Here is a 15,986-nt window from a genome sequence, read left to right on the forward strand (position 1 = left end):
TTCGCCATATACTTTTTTTCGCTACTTTTTTTCTCTTTCACTGCTTTTTCTTACTTCAAGAATCAATTTCATGGTTTTTTAGATTATCAATAACATTTCTCTTTGTTAATCATTCTTTCAAGAGCCAACAATTTTAACATTCATAAACAACAAGATCAAAAATATGCACTGTTCAAGCATTAATTCAGAAAACAAAAAGTATTACCACCACATCAAAATAATTAAACTAATTTCAAGATAAAATTTGAAATCCAAGTCCTGCTTGTTCTTTTGTAATTAAGCACATTTTTCATTTAAGAGAGGTGAAGGATTCATGGAATTATTCATAGCTTTAAGACATAGACACTAGACACTAATGATCATGTAATGAAGACACAAACATGGATGACACAATAAGCATAAAAACCGAAAACAGAAAAATAAATAGACAAGGAGATTAAGGAATGAGTCTACCTTAGTGAGGGTGGCGTCTTCCTCTTGAAGAACCAATGGAACGCCTAAGCTCCTCTATGTCTCCTCCTTCCCTTTGTTTTTCCTCCCTCATAGCTCTTTGATCTTCTCTAATCTCATGGAGAATGATGGAGTGCTCTTGGTGCTCCACCCTTAGTTGGTCCATGTTGTAACTCAAGCCTTCTAAAGAGGTATTGAGTTGCTCCCAATAGTTGTGTGAAGGAAATTGCATCCCTTGAGGCATCTCAGGGATTTCTTGATGAGGATCTTCCTCATGCTCTTGTTGAGGTCCATGAATGGGCTCTCTTGTTTGCTCCATCCTTTTCTTAGTGATGGGCTTGTTCTCTACAATGAGGATGTCTCCTTCTATGTCAATCCCAGCTAAATTGCATAGATGACAAATGAGATGAGGAAAGGCTAACCTTGCCAAGGTGGATGACTTATCAGCCACCTTGTAGAGTTCTAGAGGTATGATCTCATCAACTTCTACTTCCTCCCCAATCATGATACTATGAATCATGATGGCCCAATCCACAGTCACTTCAGATCAATTGTTAGTATGAATGATGGAGCGTTGGATGAACTCCAACCATCCTCTAACGACAGGCTTAAGGTTTTGTCTTCTCAATTGAACCGGATTGCCTCTTGAGTCTTTTTTCCATTGAGCTCCTTCCACACATATGTCCATGAGGACTTGGTCCAACCTTTGATCAAAGTTGACCCTTCTAGTGTAGGGGTGGTGCACAAAATTGTGATCATCAACAATGGCGCCAAAGACTTGGAGCTCTGAAACGTGAATCATACTTTGTCACAACTTCGCACAACTAACCAGCAAGTGCACTAGGTCGTCCAAATAATACCTTACGTGAGTAAGGGTCGATCCCACGGAAATTGTTGGCTTGAAGCAAGCTATGGTCACCTTGTAAATCTCAGTCAGGTGGATTCAAATGGTTATGGAGTTTTCATAATTAAAAGATAAATAAAATGCAAAGTAAAGACATAGATACTTATGTAATTCATTGGTGAGAATTTCAGATAAGTGTATGGAGATGCTTTGTTCCTTTTGAATCTCTGCTTTCATGCTGCCTTCATCCAATCCTTCGTACTCCTTTCTATGGCAAGCTGTATGTTGGGCATCACCGTTGTCAATGGCTACTTCCCGTCCTCTCAGTGAAAATGGTCCATGTGCGCTGTCACTGCACGGCTAATCATCTGTCGGTTCTCGATCATGTTGGAATAGGATCCAGTGATCCTTTTGCGTCTGTCACAACGCCCAACACTCGCGAATTTGAAGCTCATCACAGTCATCCCTTCCCAGATCCTACTCGGAATACCACAGACAAGGTTTAGAGTTTTCGGATCTCAGGAATGGCCGCCAATAATTCTAGCTTATACCACGAAGACTCTGATCTCAAGGAGTTGAAGGCTCTGTTGTCAGGAGAGGCAATCAACACGCATGAGTCAGGAGTCCAAGAGATACACGCTTAATCTTAAGTAGAACGGAAGTGGTTGTCAGTCACGCGTTCATAGGTGAGAATGATGATGAGTGTCACAGATCATCACATTCATCAGGTAGAAGTGCGAGTGAATATCTTAGAATAAGAATAAGCTGAATTGAATAGAAAATAGTAGTAATTGCATTAATACTCGAGGAACAGCAGAGCTCCACACCTTAATATATGGTGTGTAGAAACTCTGCCGTTGAAAATACATAAGTGGTCTGGAGGTCCAGGCATGGCCGAATGGCCAGCCTCCCCAAGCATGAAAATATGATATCCAGAATATCTCTATGATTCGAAGATGAAAATACAATAATAAAAGGTCCTATTTATAATGAAACTAGCTACTAGGGTTTACAGAAATAGGTAAATGATGCAGAAATCCACTTCCGGGCCCACTTGGTGTGTGCTTGGGCTGAGCATTGAGCTTTACACGTGTAGAGGTCTTCCTTGGAGTTAAACACCAACTTTGGTGCCAGTTTGGGCATTTAACTCCAACTTTTATGCCAGTTCTGGCGTTTTGACGCCAGAAAAGGGCAGAGAAATGGCGTTTTAACGCCATTTTATGTCATCAAAACTCGCACAAAGTATGGACTATTATATATTTCTGGAAAGCCCTGGATGTCTACTTTTCAACGCAATTCAGAGCGAGCCATTTGGAGTTCTTTAGCTCCAAAAAATTCACTTCGAGTGCAGGGAGGTCAGAATCCAACAGCATCTATAGTCCTTTGTCAACCTCTGAATCAGATTTTTGCTCAGGTCCCTCAATTTCAGCCAGAAAATACTTGAAATCACAGAAAAATACACAAACTCATAGTAAAGTCTAGAAATGTAAATTTTGCATAAAAACTAATAAAAACATCCTAAAAAGTAGCTAGATCCTACTAAAAACAACCTAAAAACAATGCCAATAAGCGTATAAATTATCCGCTCATCAAGGGGCATGCGTTTTCTTGCATAATTGGCAAGTGGAATGCCAACCTTATATTTTCCAAACTGAAATATAAGTATTTCCCCCTAACCATGGTAAGACAATTCTTTGGATTCGGGTTCATACTTTGATCACGGTTCCTAGTGATCCATGCATTGGCATAGAACTCTTGAACCATTAAGATTTCGACTTGTTGAATGGGATTGGTAAGAACTTCCCAACCTCTTCTTCGGATCTCATGTCGGATCTCCGGATACTCATTTTTCTTGAGCATGAAAGGGACATCAGGGATCACGTTCTTCTTGGCCACAACTTCATAGAAATGGTCTTGATGGACCTTTGAGATGAATCTCGCCATCTCCCATGACTCGGAGGTGGAAGCTTTTGCCTTCCCTTTCCTCTTTCTAGAGGTTTCTTTGGCCTTAGGTGCCATAAATGGTTATGGAAAAACAAAAAGCAATGTTTTTACTACACCAAACTTAAAAGGTTTGCTCGTCCTCGAGCCAAAGAAGAAAGAAAAAAGGGGAAGAAGAAGAAAAATGGAGGAGATTGAGGGAGAAGTGAATTTGGCCAAGATGGTGGAAAGGTGTTTGTGTTGTGTGAATATGAAGGAGTAGTGAGGGGTTTATATAGGGATGAGGGGAGGGTTAGGATTCGATCATAAGGGTTGGGTTTGGGAGGGAAAAGTGTTTGAATTTGAAAGTTAGGTAGGTGTGCTTTTTGGGGAAGAGATATGAAGGTGATTGGTGAAAAGGTGATGGGGAAGAGTGAATGAGTTGATTGGTGAGAGGTATTTGGGGAAGAGTATTGTGGGAGGGTAGGTGGGGATCCTGTGGGGTTCACAGATCCTGAGGGGTCAAGGATGTATCATCCCTGCTCCTATTAGGCGTACAAAATGCCCTTGCTGTGCAATCCTGGCATTTAACACCAGACTGCTGTTTGTTTCTGGCATTAAACGCAAGCTTTTGTTCCTTTCCTGGCGTTAAACGCCAGGATACAACCTGTTTCTGGCGTTTAACGCCAGATTGTAGCCTGTTTTTGGCGTTTAACGCTAGTCTGGTGCTTGTTTCTGCCGTTTAACGCCCAGAATGGTGCCAGACTGGGTGTTAAACGCCCATTCTGCTACCCTTACTGGCGTTTAAACGCCAGTAAGTCTCTCCTCCAGAGTGTGCTGTTTTTAATGCTATTTTTATTTTTCTTTAAAATTTTGCAATTGTTTTTGTGACTCCACATGATCATCAACCTAAAAAAAAGGAAAATACATAGATAAATAAAATTGGGTTGCCTCCCAATAAGCGTTTCTTTAATGTCAATAGCTTGACAGTGAGCTCTCATGGAGCCTCACAGATATTCAGAGCATTGTTGGGACCTCCCAACACCAAACTTAGAGTCTGAATGTGGGGGTTCAACACCAAACTTAGAGTTTGGTTGTGGCCTCCCAACACCAAACTTAGAGTTTGATTGTGGGGGCTTTATTTGACTCTGTATTGAGAGAAGCTTTTTTTGCTTCCTCTCCATGGTTACAGAGGGAGATCCTTGAATTTTAAACACAAGGTAGTCCTCATTCAATTGAAGGACCAACTCTCCTCTCTGTCCACATCAATCACAACTTTTGCTGTGGCTAGGAAGGGTCTTCCAAGGATGATGGATTCATCCTTATCCTTCCCGGTGTCTAGGATTATGAAATCAGCAGGGATGTAAAGGCCTTTGACCTTTACTAGCACGTCCTCTACCTATCCATAAGCCTGTTTCATGGATTTGTCTGCCATCTCTAATGAGAATATGGCAGCCTGCACCTCAAAGATTCCCAATTTCTCCATTGCAGAGAGTGGCATTAAATTTATGCCTGACCCCAGGTCACACAGAGCATTCTCAAAGGTCATGGTGCCTATGGTACAAGGAATTAGAAATTTACCAGGATCCTATTTCTTTTGAGGTAATGTCTGCCTAACCAAGTCATTCAGTTCATTGGTGAGCAAGGGGGTTCATCCACCCAAGTCTCATTACCAATTAACTTGGCATTCAGCTTCATGATTGCTCCAAGGTACTTAGCAACTTTCTCTTCAGTAATATCTTCATCCTCTTCAGAGGAGGAATACTCATCAGAGCTCATGAACGGCAGAAGTAGGTTCATTGGAATCTCTATGGTCTTTGTATGAGCCTTAGATTCCTTTGGTTCCTCAAAGGGGAACTCCTTATTGGTCAGTGAACGTCCCAGGAGGTCTTCCTCACTAGGAATCACTACCTTTCCACTCTCTCCAGGTTTGTCCATGTTACTCACAGTTATGGCATTGCACTCTCTTTTGGGATTCTCTTCGGTATTGCTTGGGAGAGTACTCGAAGGAGTTTCAGTGACTCTTTTACTCAGCTGGCCCACTTGTGCCTCCAACTTTCTAATGGAGGACCTTGTTTCATTCATGAAACTGAGAGTGGCCTTAGATAGATCAGAGTCTATATTTGCTAAGCTAGAGGGGCTCTGCTCAGAATTATCTGTCTATTGCTGAGAGGATGATGGAAAAGGCTTGCTATTGCTAAACCTGTTTCTTCCACCATTATTAAAGCCTTGTTGTGGCTTTTGTTGATCCTTCCATGAGAAATTTGGATAATTTCTCCAAGAGAGATTATAGGTGTTTCCATAGGCTTTACCCATGTAATTCACCTCTGCCATTATAGCGTTCTCAAGATCATAAGCTTCTTCTTCAAAAAATGCTTCTTTAGTACTGTTGGATGCATTTTGCAATCCATTCAGACTCTGAGAAATCATATTGACTTGCTGAGTCAACATTTTGTTTTGAGCCAATATGGCATTCAGAGCATCAATTTCAAGAACTCCCTTCCTCTGAGGTGTCCCATTATTCACAGGATTCCTTTCAGAAGTGTACATAAATTGGTTATTTGCAACCATGTCAATGAGTTCCTAAGCTTCTGTAGAATGGTCCAATAATATCTTAGATAATTCAGACAGACCATCATAGAATATATCCAGGATGGTCCATTCTGAAAGCATGTCAGAAGGACACTTTTTGGTCAATTACTTGTATCTCTCCCAAGCTTCATAGAGTGATTCACATTCTTTCTATCTGAAGGTTTGAACATCCAGTCTAAGCTTACTCAGCTTTTGAGGAGGAAAGAACTTGGCTAAGAAAGCCATGACCAGCTTATCCCAAGAGTTCAGGCTATCTTTAGGTTGAGAGTCCAACTATACTCTAGCTTTGTCTCTTACAGCAAAAGGGAAAAGCATAAGCCTGTAGACCTTGGGATCAACTCCATTGGTCTTAACAGTATCACATATCTACAAGAATTCAGTTAAGAACTGAAAAGGATCTTCTTATGGAAGTCCATGAAACTTGTAATTCTGTTGCATCAAAAAAACTAATTGAGTCTTTAGCTCAAAGTTGTTTGCTCCAATGGCAGGGATTGAGATGCTTCTTCCATGGAAGTTAGAATTTGGTGCAGTAAAGTCACCAAGCATCTTCCTTGCATTGTTGTTGGGTTCGGCCATGTCTCCTTCTTTTTCGAGATTCTCTGTAAGGTTTTCTTTGGATTGTTGTGCTTTAGCTTCTCTTAGCTTCTTCTTCAGAGTCCTTTCAGGTTCAGGATCTGCTTCAACAAGAATGTCCTTGTCCTTGCTCCTGCTCATATGAAAAAGAAAAGAACAGAAAAGAAGAGGAATCCTCTATGTCACAGTATAGAGATTCCTTTATGTGAGTAGAAGAGAAGAAGAATAGGAGAGGAAAAATTTGAACACAGAGAGAGAAGAGAAAAGGGTTCGAATTATGAGTAGAAGAGAAGTGTTGGTAAATAAATAAATAAATAGAAGGAGATGAGAGGGAGAGAATTTCGAAAATTGTTTTTTGAAAAATGGTTAGTGATTTTTGAAAATTAAGAGAAGAAATAAAATTAAAATGAAAATTTGAAACAATTAGTTAAATAAAAAGATTTTTGAAAAAGAGGAAGGTGATTTTCGAAAATTAGAGAGAGAAAAGTAGTTAGGTAGTTTTGAAAAGGATAAGAAATAGTAAAACAAACTAAAAAAATCAATTAGTTAGTTGAAAGAGATTTAAAAATCAATTTTGAAAAGATAAGAAGTTAGAAAAGATTTTGAAAAAGATATAGTTAAAAAGATATGATTGAAAAGATATTTTGAAAAAGATTTGAAAAGGAAATTAAAAAGATTTGATTTTTAAAATTAAAATTGATTACTTGACTAACAAGAAACTAAAAGATATGATTCTAGAATTTAAAGATTGAACCTTTCTTAACAAGAAAGTAACAAACTTCAAATTTTTGAATCAATCACATTAATTGTTAGTAAAGTTTTCGAAAATTATGAAATAAAGATAAGAAAAAGATTTTGAAAACCAATTTTTTAAAAAAAAATTTCGAACGTATAAAAGAAAAATGAAAAAGATTTGATATTTGAAAAAGTTTTGAAAAGATAAGATTTTTTTTGAATTTGAAATCTTGACTTGACTAACAAGAAACAACTTATTTTAAAAACTTTTTGACTAAGTCAACCCAAAGATCTCAAAATTTATGAGAGAAATAAGGAAAAGATATTTTTTGATTTTTTTGAATTTAATGAGGAAAGAGAAAAACCACAAAATGACTCAACACATAAAAATTTTGGATTAAAACAAAAGATGCATGCAAGAACACTATGAATGTCAAGATGAACACCAAGAATACTTTGAAGATCATGATGAACATCAAGAACTTATTTTTGAAAAATTTTCAAGAAAAGAAAAACATGCAAGACACCAAACTTAGAGATTTTTCATGTTTAGACACTATGAATTCAAAAATGAAGATCAAACAAGAAGACTTGTCAAGAACAACTTGAAGATCATGAAGAATGCAATGCATGAATTTTTTGAAAAATGCACAAATTTTAAAAACATGCAATTGACACCAAATTTAAAATTTGACACTAGACTCAAACAAGAAAACAAAATATTTTTTATTTTTATAATTTTATAATTTTTTTTGTATTTTTTTTCGAAAATTATTTTTAGAAAAATGAAAAAGAAGAAAAATTTTGAAAGATTTGTTTTGAAAACTTTTTGAAAATAAAATAAAGATTGAAAAAAGAAGAAAATTACCAAATCTGAGCAACAAGATGAACCGTCAGTTGCCCGAACTCGAACAATCCCCGGCAACGGCGCCAAAAACTTGCTGCACAAAATTGTGATCTCAATGGCGCCAACAACTTGGTACGCACAATTGTAATCTCAACTCTTTTTAACAACTTCGCACAACTAACCAGCAAGTGCACTGGGTCGTCCAAGTAATAAACCTTACGAAAGTAAGGGTCGATCCCACGGAGATTGTCAGCTTGAAGCAAGCTATGGTCACCTTGTAAATCTCAGTCAGGTGAATTCAAATGGTTATGGAGTTTTGATAATTAAAATATAAATAAAATGTAAAATAAAGATAGAGATACTTATGTAAATCATTGGTGGGAATTTTAGATAAGTGTATGGAGATGCCTCGTTCCTTTTGAATCTCTGCTTTCCTACTGCCTTCATCCAATCCTTCACACTCCTTTCCATGGCAAGCTGTATGTTGGGTATCACCGTTGTCAATGGCTACTTCCTGTCCTCTCAGTGAAAAAGGTCCTCTATGGTTTCCCGCATGGCTAATCAGCTGTTGGTTCTCGATCGTGTAGGAATAGGATTTACTATCCTTTTGCGTCTTTCACCATGCCTTACAGTCGTGAGTTTGAAGCTCATCACAGTCATCCCATCCCAGATCCTACTCGGAATACCATAGACAAGGTTTAGACTTTTCGGATCTCAAGAATGCTGCCAATGGATTCTAGCTTATACCACAAAGACTCTGATCTCACGGAATGGAAGGCTCTGTTGTCAGGAGAGGCAACCATGCGTCGTGGACCAGGAATCCAAGAGATACACACTCTAGCTTTCGCAGGTAGAACAGAAGTGTTTGCCAGGCACGTGTTCATAAGTGAGAATGGTGATGAGTGTCACGGATCATCACATTCATCAGATTGAAGTGCGAATGAATATCTTAGAATAAGAATAAGCATGAATTGAATAGAAAACAGTAGTAATTGCATTAATACTCGAGGAAAGCAGAGCTCCACACCCTTAATCTATGGTGTGTAGAAACTCCACCGTTGAAAATACATAAGTGATGAAGGTCCAGGCATAGCCGTGAGGCCAACCCCCAAAGTCTAAGATCGCATAAACTGATCAAAGATAGATACCAAGATGAAAATACAATAGTAAAAAGTCCTATTTATACTAGACTAATTACTAGGGGTACAGAAATGAGTAAATGATGCAGAAATCTACTTTCGGACCCACTTGGTGTGTGCTTGGACTGAGCATTGAAGCTTTTACGTGTAGAGGTCTTCCTTGGAGTTGAACGCCAGTTTGTAACTTGTTTCTGGTGTTTGACTCTGCTTTGCAACTTGTTTCTGGCGTTTAACGCCAGAATAGGGCAGAAAGCTGGCGTTAAACGCCAGTTTGCATCATCTAAACTCGCGCAAAGTATAGACTATTATATATTGCTGGAAAGCCCTGGATGTCTACTTTCCAACTCAGTTGAGATCGTACCATTTGGACTTCTGTAGCTCCAAAATTTTCACTTCGAGTGAAGGGAGGTCAGAATCCAACAGCATCAACAGTCCTTTGTCAGCCTCTGAATCAGATTTTTGCTCAGGTCCTTCAATATCAGCCAGAAAATACCTGAAATCACAGAAAAACACAAAAACTCATAGTAAAGTCCAGAAATGTAAATTTTGCTTAAAAACTAATAAGAATATACTAAAAACTAACTAAAACATACTAAAAACAATGTAAAAACAATGCCAAAAAGCGTATAAATTATCCGCTCATCAGAAGGCCTGTCACCTGCCTGTGGAACTGGAGCATAAATCTACTGGGCAACCAGATTCCTAAACCTTGATGCCAAATTAGCTGAAGAGAAAAGATTGCTCTAGCTGAATGAGTTAGAGGAATTCAGACTCAATGCTTTTGAAAATGGCAAAATTTACAAGGAGAAAGCAAAAAGATGGCATGATAAGAACCTGTCATCTAGAGTCTTTGAGCCAGGACAAAAAGTTCTACTGTTTAACTCTAGGCTCAGGCTATTCCCTGGGAAACTAAAATCCCGGTGGAGAGGACCATATGTGATTACAGGTGTGTCACCATATGAAGATGTAGAGCTTCAGGATATTGATTCTGACAAAAAGTTCATTGTTAATGGACAGAGAGTCAAACATTATCTTGAAAGCAATTTTGAGCAAGAACGCTCAGAACTGAGACTAGATTAAGGCTCAGTAAGGTCCAGCTAAAGACAATAAAGAAGCGCTCGCTGGGAGGCAACCCAGCCATTACTGTTGTTTATTTGTCACTTAAATAATAATTATAGGAGTTTAATAAATTATCATCAGAATTAATTCTCATTTATAGGAGTTCACAGAGTTACAGAAGGGTTCAGAACAGAGAGCAGAGAAACAAAGCTCACTGGCACAAAAACGCCAGTAAGAGGCACTTTTGGGCGTTAAACGCCAGAATGGGCATCATTCTGGGCATTTAACGCCAGTAAGGATACCATTCTGGGTGTTTAACGCCAGACTTACAGCATCCTGGGCGTTTAGAAAAATTCCCAGTGACAAAGGCTTTCTGGCGTTTAACGCCAACCAAGGTACCTGGCTGGGCGTTAAACGCCCAAAGCAAGCAACAACTGGGCGTTAAACGCCCAAAACAAGCTAAAGTTGGGCGTTAAACGCCCAAAACAGGCAACAGTTGGGCGTTTAATACCAGGAACGTGGAGGGGAGGTAGTTTTGTTTTCCAACTCAATTTTTTTATTTTTTATGTTTTCATCCATAATTTCTTGCATAAACATATTTCAAATCCTCATCTTTCAATTTCAATTTCAAAAATAACTCTTAATCCTAAAAATATTTTCTTTTTTTCAAATCTTTTTTCAAAACTCATGTATTTTTTTATTTCTTTTCAAATCTTTTGCAAAACCCATCTATCTTTTTAATATCTTTTCAAATCTTTTTCAACTCATCATACTATCTTTTCCAATTTAGTTTTATCTTTTTCAAAATTCTCTCATATCTTTTCAATTTTAAAATTACATCTTTTACATTTCATACTTATCTTTTACAAATCATATCTTCTATCATATCTTTTTCAAAAATTTTCGAACCCACCCCTTCCTTTTAAATTCACATTCAGCCACCCCCTCTCCTCCACAATTCGAATTTAGCTCTCCTCCTTATCCTCTCCTTTTTTTTCTTTTGCTTGAGGACAAGCAAACCTCTAAGTTTGGTGTATCTTGTGTGATCACTGAGCTAAGACTCACTAAGATCATGGCTCCTAAGGGAAAACAAACCACTTCAAGAGGCAAGAAAGAGAATAATCCAAAATCACTTTGGAATCAAGAGAGGTTCTTAACCAAGGAACATTCGGACCATTACCACAAAATAATGGGTCTAAGGTCAGTGATCCCGGAAGTTAAATTTGATCTAAAAGAAGACGAATATCCGGAGATCCAAGAGCAGATTCGAAACAGAGGCTAGGAAATTCTTGCTAATCCTGAGACAAATGTGGGTAGAAACATGGTTCAGGAATTCTACTCAAATCTGTGGCAAACAAAGAGGCAGAGAATGACTGGAACCGCTTTCTATACCTTTCGAACCATGGTCAGAGGGAAGATTATTTACTTCCACCTTGACAAAATAAGAGAGGTCTTCAAGCTGCCTCAACTACAAGATGATCCAAAATCTTTTAATAGGAGAATGGTGAGATCAGACAAGCGCTTAGACCAAATTCTAGAGGACATATGCATCCCTGGAACCAAGTGGACAACCAGCACAAAAGGTGTTACAAACCAACTCAAGAGAGAGGATCTCAAACCAGTTGCTAGGGGCTGACTGGATTTCATTGGGCGTTCCATACTGCCTACCAGCAACCACTCCAAAGTCACTATCAAGAGAGCAGTGATGATCCATTCTATTATGCAAGGAAACGAAGTGGAGATTCATCATCTGATTTCTTGTGAGCTCTACATAATTGCAAATAAGAACTTTAAGGAAGCCATATTGGCTTACCCAAACTTGATTTCTCTGCTATGTAAAGAGGCTGTGTTGAAGATGGGAGTAGATGAGTTCATCCCAGTCGAACATCCAATCACCAAGAAGTCAATGGAGGGACAACAAGTACAAGAAAACTCCATCAAAAGGAGGGCACAGGAGTTCCTCCCAAAAATCCCTCAGATTGATTACTGGACCCGCCTAGAAGCATCTGTCACCAAGCTACAAGAAACTATAGATCAACTTAAGGAAGAACAGCAAAATCAAAATAGTATGATCTGCAGGCTACTTAAAGAACAAGAAAAACAAGGGCGAGAGCTACAGGAACTGAAGTGCCAGAGGCTCTCCCTTGAGGGACCAGACACCCCACAGATTGAAGGAGCATCCATCTCCCAAAATAAAGGTTGTTGAGTCCTAATTTTAACTCTGTGATAACTTCTACTATTAGAAATCTATTTTAGGAGTCATATGAGTAGTAGTAGTTAGTATTTTTATTTTTATTTTTATCATCTCTAAGTAAGCTATAATTTATTTTTCTCATCATCATTAAACATGAATGAAATAGCATATATTTTTAGAATAAGGAGGCAACTTTTTTGAGTTTTTAATAAGAAAAAATCAAATTATTTATATGTGGTGGCAACACTTTTTGTTTTCTGAAAGAATGTTTAAACAGTGCATATTTTTTATCTTGTTGTTTATGAATGTTAAAACTATTGGCTCTTGAAAGAATGATGAAAAAGAGAAATGTTATTGATAATCTGAAAAATCATAAAATTGATTCTTGAAGCAAGAAAAAGCAGTGAAAAAAAAATTTGGCACAAAAGAAAAAGAAAGAAAAAGCCAATAACCCTTTAAACCAAAAGGCAAGGGTAAAAAGGATTCAAGGCTTTGAGCATTAAGGGATAGGAGGGCCAAAGGAATAAAATCCTGGCCTAAGCGGCTGAATCAAGCTGTCCCTAACCATGTCCTTGTGGCATGCAGGTCCAAGTGAAAATCTTGAGACTGAGTGGTTAAAGTCGTGATCCAAAGAGTGTGCTTAAGAACTCTGGACACCTATAATTGGGGACTTTAGCAAAGCTGAGTCATAATCTGAAAAGGGTCACCCAGTTATGTGTCTGTGGCATTTATGTATCCGGTGGTAATACTGGAAAGCAAAGTGCTTAGGGCCACGGCCAAGACTCATAAAGTAGTTGTGTTCAAGAATCAACATACTAAACTAGGAGAATCAATAACACTATCTAAATTCTGAGTTCCTATGGATGCCAATCATTCTAAACTTCAAAGGATGAAGTGAGATGCCAAAACTGTTCAGAAGCAAAAAGCTACTAGTCCCGCTCATCTAATTAGAATTGAGCTTCATGTAAAACTCTAAAATTGCCTCTTGATCTTCTTGCTATCCTATTTTGTTTATCTAGTTGCTTGGGGATAAGCAACAGTTTAAGTTTGGTATTGTGATGAGCGGATATTTTATACGCTTTTTGGGGGTATTTTCATATAGTTTTTAGTTGGATCTAGCTACTTTTTAGTATATTTTTATTATTTTTTTCAAAAATCATATTTCTGGACTTTGCTATGAGTTTGTGTGTTTTTCTGTGATTTCATGTATTTTCTGGCTGAAATTGAGGGACCTGAGCAAAAATCTGATTCAGAGGCTGAAAAAGGACTGCAGATGTTGTTGGATTTTAACCTCCCTGTACTCAAAATGAAATTTTTGGAGCTACATGAGTTCAAATGACGCGCTCTCAATTGCGTTGGAAAGTAGACATCCAGGGCTTTCCAGAAATATATAATAGTCCATACTTTTCCCGAGTTTAGATGATGCAAACTAGCGTTCAACGCCAGCCTTCTGCCATATTCTGGCGTTAAATGCCAGAAACAGGTTTCAAGCTAGAGTCAAATGCCAGAAACAGGTTACAACTTGGTGTTTAACTCCAAGAATAGCCTATGCACTGAAAGCTTCAATGCTCAGCCCCAACACACACCAAGTGGGTCCCGGAAGTGGATTTCTACACTATCTATCTTAGTTTATTCATTTTCTGTAAACCTAGGTTACTAGTTGAGTATAAAAACTATTTTTAGAGATTTAGTTTGCACCTCATGACATTTTTAGATCTGAATTTGTATCTTTGACGGCATGAGTCTCTAAACCCCATGGTTGGGGGTGAGGAGCTCTGCTGTGTCTCGATGAATTAATGCAATTACTTCCGTTTTCGATTCAAACACGCTCGTTTTTATTCTAAGATATTCATTCGCACTTCAACATGATGAATGTGATGATCCGTGGCACTCATCACCATTCTCAACCTATGAACGCATGCCTGACAACCACCTCCATTCTACCTTAGATTGAATGTATATCTCTTGGGTTCCTAGTTCACGAGTTTGACTGCTTCTCCTGACAACAGAGCATTCAAATCCATAAGATTAGAGTCTTCGTGGTATAAACTAGAATCAATTGGCAGCATCCCTGAGATCCAGAAAGTCTAAACCTTGTCTGTGGTATTCCGAGTAGGATCCGGGAAGGGATGACTGTGACGAGCTTCAAACTCATGAATGTTATGCGCAGTGACAGTGTGCAAAAGGATCAATGGATCCTATTCCAATATTAGTGAGAACCAACAGATGATTAGTCATGTACGTGGACCCTTTTCACTGAGAGGACGGCTGGTAGCCATTGACAACATGATCCACCAACATACAGCTTGCCATGGAAGGAGACCTGCGTGCGTGAAGAAGAAGACAGTAGGAAAGCAAAAATTCAGAAGACAGAGCATCTCCAAAACCTCGACCTGTTCTCCATTACTGCATAACAAGTATCATTTAATTCATGCTCTTTTACTTTTCGCAATTAAAACTAAGAACCAATATTGATATCCTGACTAAGAATAATAAGATAATCGTACCATAGCTTGCTTCAAGCCGGCAATCTCCGTGGGATCGACCCTTACTCATGTAAGGTATTACTTGGACGACCCAGTGCACTTGTTGGTTAGTTGTGCGGAATTGCAAAATTGTGATTGTAATTTTTGTGCACCACCGAACCTACCTCTCCCCCCTTCTCCTCCATTTTCTTCTTTTTCCCCTTCTTTCTTTCTTCTTTTCCTCGAGGACGAGCAAACCTTTTAAGTTTGGTGTGGTAAAAGCATTGCTTTTTATTTTTCCATAACCATTTATGGCACCTAAGGCCGGAGAAACCTCTAGAAAGAGGAAAGGGAAGGCAAAAGCTTCCACCTTCGAGTCATGGGAGATGGAGAGATTCATCTCAAAGGTCCATCAAGACCACTTCTATGAAGTTGTGGCCAATAAGAAGGTGATCCCTGAGGTCCCTTTCATGCTCAAGAAAGATGAGTATCCGGAGATCCAACATAAGATCCGAAAAAGAGGTTGGAAAGTTCTCACCAACTCCATTCAACAAGTTAGAATCTTAATGGTTCAAGAGTTCTATGCCAATGCATGGATCACTAGGAACCATGATCAAAGTATGAACCCGAATCCAAAGAATTGGCTTACAATAGTTTGGGGGAAATACTTAGATTTCAGTCCGAAAAATGTAAGGTTGCCGTTCAACTTGCCAATGATGCAAGAAAACGCACGCCCCTACACTAGAAGGGTCAACTTTGATCAAAGGTTGGACCAAGTCCTTATAGACATATGTGTGGAAGGAGCTCAATAGAAAAGAGACTCAAGAGGCAAGCCGGTTCAGTTGAGAAGACCGGACCTTAAGCCTATGGCTAAAGGATGGTTGGAGTTCATCCAATGCTCCATCATTCCTACTAGCAACCGATCTGAAGTGACTGTGGATCGGGCTATCATGATCCATAGTATCATGATTGGGGAGGAAGTAAAAGTTCATGAGATCATACCTCTAAAACTCTACAAGGTGGCTGACAAGTCCTCCACTTTGGCAAGGTTAGCCTTTCCTCATCTCATTTGTCACCTATGCAATTCGGCTGGAATTGACATAGAAGAAGACATCCTCATTGAAGATGACAAGCCCATCACTAAGAAAAGGATAGAGCAAACAAGAGA

This window comes from Arachis hypogaea, chromosome 2 (assembly GCF_003086295.3).
Source record: "Arachis hypogaea cultivar Tifrunner chromosome 2, arahy.Tifrunner.gnm2.J5K5, whole genome shotgun sequence".
Taxonomy (NCBI): Eukaryota; Viridiplantae; Streptophyta; class Magnoliopsida; order Fabales; family Fabaceae; genus Arachis; species Arachis hypogaea.